Source organism: Haliotis rubra, unplaced genomic scaffold, assembly GCF_003918875.1.
Source record: "Haliotis rubra isolate DU_JTF1 unplaced genomic scaffold, ASM391887v1 Scf168, whole genome shotgun sequence".
Taxonomy (NCBI): domain Eukaryota; kingdom Metazoa; phylum Mollusca; class Gastropoda; order Lepetellida; family Haliotidae; genus Haliotis; species Haliotis rubra.
Genome location: NW_025765647.1, coordinates 1,119,751 through 1,125,664, shown reverse-complemented (window position 1 = coordinate 1,125,664; position 5,914 = coordinate 1,119,751).

Below are 5,914 nucleotides of genomic sequence, written 5' to 3'. Positions count from 1 at the left end.
ATTTTGTCCAAGGATACTACGCAAATGTGCCAACCTCGGGACCCGAACCTTGGTGCCTCCACCGCGGATCGAACCCAGGCCTTCAGCCTGATAGGCAGACGCCTCACCACTGCACTAATGGTCTCCACATCACAACATGTAGTTCTGACATGACGTAATACTCGGCATTTTGCCTCAGAGTTTAGCTTTACACCGCACTCATCAATATTCCAGCTAAATGGCGGCGGTCTGTGAATAATCGAGTCTGGACCAGACTATCCAGTGATCAACAGCATGGGCATCGTTCTACGCCACTGGGATACGATGACATGTGTCAACCAAGTCAGCGAGTCTGACCACCCGATCCCGTTAGTCGCCTCTTACGACAAGCATGGGTTACTGAAGATCAATTCTAACCCGGATCTTCACGGGTTTCAATCTTTTGCGGCTGCTTGACCTTCAGCCTTTGAATAACGATATCCACAGTTTGCGAATTTATTGTTACACAGAATAGCGATCTCATAAAGGTATCTCACTGCAACTGCGGACGCTGGGGTAGCCTGGCGGTTAAAGCGTTCGCTTGTCACGCCGAAGACCCGGGTTCGATCCCCCCATATGGGTACAATGTGTGAAGCCCATTTCTGGTGTCCCCCACCGTGATATTGCTGGAATATTGCTAAAACCGGTGTAAAACCCAACTCACTCAGTCACTGCGACTGTAAGGTATTTTAGGATTGCTGGACAAGCTGCCACTGCTCAAGTAATAACAACAAGTTATGAGGTCAGAGAATGATACTCATAAGTATGGTAGTAATAAGTTCCCAGAAACACAGTAAGAGTGTGAGTTTAGTTTTATGCTGCTTTTAGCAATACTCTGGCATTTTCACGGCGGGGGCACCAGAAATGTGCTCCACACATTGTACATCTGGGCGGAAGGGAAAATATTCACTCAATCAATCTTTATTCGGTACTTAAAAGATCACAGGCCTATAGTTCATTTATATATACAATATTTAGTACTCAGCAGTAGAAAAGCATTTGCAAATTTAAAGCAGATTTTCTGTGTATAAATGCAAAATGGATCTACATTGACAGGTTCTGTAAGTCAATAGTGTCGTTTGGGTGTCAGCAAACCCTATTACCAGTTACCTATTAAGATGGCCGTTCCGCATTGTCAGGGGTGATGTAAGCTCAAGTTACACACTCGCTTGGTCCATGGGGAATGTTAAGTCTAGGAGTGAGAGGTCAGACGACTGTAACTCCCCAATAACCATATTTCATTCATGCGTTGGCACTCTGCCATACCAGGAATAGGTACACACCAAGTTTTATACTCGCATAGGTTTACTCGATCCCTCTCTTCATTACAAGGTAGGGGCGGTGGGGTAGCCCAGTGGTTAAAGCGTTCGCTCGTCACGCCGAAGACCCGAGTTTGATGTGTGAAGCCCATTTCTGGTGTCCCCCGCCGTGATATTGCTGGAATATTGCTAAAAGCGGCGTAAAACCCAACTCACTCATTACAAGGTGACTTGGACAGGACAGGGCAGGGCAAGCTCTTTACCAAACATGATCGCGATGCGAAGGTTCTGCTGACTTTGAAACCTGCACCACTTTCTAGTACTGACGGTATCTTTTTAAGGTGTTCGAGCCTGCTCCGCCCTTGTCACATGTCCCGATACAATGGTTCTGATTCGTTTAAAGTTACATCATTCCATGGTCTCTTGTGAATGTACTGTTAACTCTCATCTATAATTCACCGTTAATTGCTACTTTAAGGGACTTTTATGTTCTGTTAGCGACAGTTATTATGCTCTCTATCCCTTAGTTTATTACCAAGCAGTGATAGCATCCATCGTATCACGGGGCGGTGGGGTAGCCTAGTGGTTACAGCGTTGGCTCGTCACGCCGAAGGCCCGGGTTCGATTCCCCCACATGGGTACAATTTGTGAAAATATTGCTAAAACGGCGTAAAACCATACTCAGTCAGTCAGTCCATTGTATCATGAAATAACCGTAATTCTCAATAATAGATTTGTGATACGTTTCTTCTATAACAGATGCATTTTAACCTTACAACAATAGTTTTTTCATTTGTTAATAGTGTGATGATATTTTATTTGGATGGGTATAATAGTAGGATGTTAAATATTTCTTTCTGGCGTTTTCATAGGCGGGACAGATAAAAAAAAATGGTATTCGTCTTCTACAGCATTAACGTTACAGAGGTTGCAAATTCTATGATTACGGGGAATATTAATATAACGCGCAGTTTCAACCACAGGCAAATTGTAGCGCAAATAGGGTCGCGCAACAAAGAGAAAATGACCAGTCTTCCCATATGCGAGAGAAGCGAGCAAAGGTTGGCAACCGTGCTTCCCTCGCTTCGGTTCGAAAAATATTTTGAATGTCAAAATAAAATATCGCCATCATCAAAGGTAGACACCCATGTCTTCACAGAGTTGTGCTCTCAGATTTCCAACCTCATATTTAATAATTACTCAAGTACAATATATTTAATTCAACATTTTAAGCGCAAATTGTGGCATGTCAAATCGTCCCTCGCCTCCATTACACCTGCCAGCTTCCGGTTCAACGGAGTGAAGGAACAAGAATAAGCAGAAATTTAACACAAATATCATATTGTAAAATTTTACCGTTAAACTGTTGGATATTATATTTCTTATCTACCGTCGTTATTGTCGAATTTTCGTAACATTTATTCTACAGAAACACTTCTGGGGTGACGGGTAAATGAAAGCATATTTTTAAAAAATCTATTTTATTTTGACATTCAAAATATTTTTCGAACCGAAGCGAGGGAAGCACGTTGCCAACCTTTGCTCGCTTCGCTCGCATATGGGAAGACTGGTCATTTTCTCTTTGAAGCGTTACCCCATTTGCGCTACAATTTGCCTGTGGTTTCAACAAACAACTCGTGCGATGAGCTGCGAAAACAGGATAAAGCTACACGGAATTTCTTTACAGTGATGTTTGATTGATAATATTCTTGGCACAGTTCAGATTTCCATTGTTTATTTTACAGACATCTAGAGTATAGATAGATTGATTCAAGCCATGTTTGTTGATAAATGTCTTTCATTCTTTGGGTCAGTGACATAATAAAATACGTTTCTGTATGGGCGTTTTGATTATTCCAAACATAACCATGTCCCGTTTTGAATATAAAATCCCTTACGTTAGTTACCCAATTTCTTTTCCCATTTTTATCATATGCTATCATCATATTATAAGGACCGCCTCCGTGGTGTAGTGGTTAGAGCGTCCGCCCGGAGAGCAGAAAGTCGCGGCTTCGATCCCCGACCGCGTCATACCAAAAGACGTTAAAATATGGTACTTGTTGGTCCCTGCCTGGCGCTCGGCATTAATGGGTACAACAAGGACTGGTCGGCTCGGAGTCAGTATAATGTGTCTGAGTGGGGTATTCATGCTTCACTGCGGCATGGTATCTCAGTTGAGCTAGCACTATAAAACCAGCTTAAGTCTGGGCTAGTACAAGCAGCCACACATACACATACACACGCATGCACGTCGTCATATGAGCGAAATATTCTCAAGAACGACGTAAAACCCCATTTCACCTCACCTCATATTATAACATTTCTCAGGAAATCTATGACATGGCATGGTTAACAATCGTAACCAGTACTTTATAACTTTAATAGTAGAATATATGTATAATGGAAATCTACCACACTCGCCGTATACCATAGTTACATGTGCTGGATTTCACACCGATATATGTTTGCATGCATATGGGTGGACTTTTTCTATAGATTCATAATTATTCAAACCCCATATTTCTTATCCATATAATAGTATTGGGGTTACTTTAACCCCCTGGGTGCCACAGGGACATATATGTCCTTCCCCTTCAACTCTCACTTTGAAGTCAAATAAAATTCTACACACATGTATTGGCCAGTGTTAGAATCTGAGCCACAGTTATCATTTACAATGTGGATATTTAGAATACTACATATATCTAACAAGCATCCACCATAATGGTTCATAATCTTATCACAGGTGAATCGTTCAAGATTAATGTAAATGTGATCGAGTGATCTTTACTTTCAGTGTGAAGAATAATGTCATCATCAACAAAATCCGGATTAGTACCTGTTCGAGCAAGTCGCCCCCACATAACACTTAGATGTCTGGAAGATCAGATATCAGCTCTCTTGGAAAATTGTAATACCATTTCTGCAGTATGCATTTAAACTATTGCACCAGGAAGGTCCTTCTGGGTGTATATAAGTACAACGTATAGCAATGATGTCTTTCAGTGGCATTTAGAAGTTGAACATTGATGTCCAAGATATTTTTATGGATGATGAAGGACCTGATCACCTGATGAAGGGACCTGGAATGGTCTCGAAACGTCGTGAGAGAAATTAAAAAAGAAGTTTAATCCATACAAATATCTTGAACTTATAGTAAGTCAGCATCTAGATCAAAGAGACATTTATCACATAAATATTGTGTTATCCGTTATTTTGGACCACTTTATGTGTTGTTACAGCGTTTTTCGTACTATAACTAGTATACCAGAGAGTCTTCCACGTAATGCTAATTTATCTACACTTTTATCAACACAATCATAATAATTAAATGTATCACTAAAATCAAGATTCTTACTCCATGGGGGGCGGTGGGGTAGTCTAGTGGTTAAAGCGTTCGCTCATAACGCCGAAGACCCGGGTTCGATTCGCCACATGGGTACAATGTATGAAGCCCATTTCTGGTGTTCACCGCCGTGATATTGCTGAAATATTGCTAAAAGCGGCGTAAAACTAAACTCACTCACTCACTCTTACTCCATGGGAAAATATTGGGGTTCAGGGACTGGGAGAAAGTCTAGCGCCCCTCTTCTCGTAGTTCATATGCTGTATGTACTGCTCTATCGTACTGGTTCATCTCATCTGAAAAGTGGTCCTCAACGCTGAATCTTTAGCTTCCAACTCTTCCCCGCATCTCTTCACGGCATCTATATCTCGTTGTGGTTGAGTGAGTATGGTTTTACGCCGCTTTTAGCAACATTGCAGCATCGTCACGACAGGGGACAACAGACATTGGCTTCACATATGGGGAATCGAACTCGGGCTTTCGGTCTGACAACTAACCCTTTAACCACGAGGCTACCGCATCACCCCTCTCTCTTTAGTAATAAGAAATTCGACAGTCATGATGGTAAATGGCATGGTGGTCTGATATGAAGAACAATTTCAGGAAGCACTTCTTCTGTGGAATGGGGTGGTGAGGTTACCGAAGGCCCGGGTTCCATTCCCCACACGGGTACAATGTGTGAAGCCCATTTCTGGTGTCCCCCGTCGTGGTATAGGCTGGAATATTGCTAAAAGCGGCTTAATACCAAACTCACTCACTCACTCATTCACTCACCCACATTGTCACATATTGATGGGCATCACTGGCTTATCCTGTCTCCTGTAGACTCAGAGAGTTCAATTACTGGTGTCCCCCCGTCGTGATATTGCTGGAATATTGCTAAAAGCGGTGTTGAGAATACTCACTCACTCACTCATGTCGGAGTTCATTTCCCTTCAAATGAAATCTCTGAGAACTTGTTCACTGTTTTTCATCTTAGACCATTCTTGGGGTTCCCCGCCGTGATATTGCTAGAATATTGCTAAGAGCGGCGTAAAACTAAGCTCACTCACTCACTATTATGGACTTATCACCTTCTTGGGCCTGTATATGAACTAAATTGACAATTGTTTCGGAAATTCATTTTTAATGAAAGTCTGTTTATAATGAAAAAGAACGTAAAGCCACTTCGACCGAACACATCGACCCAGTTCAGCGCGTAATGATAACCGGCCGTAAACTAAAAAGCCTTTAAGGCAAATGTCTTCGGAGTCGATAATCTGTAACACTTCGCTTTTATTTGCATACGATA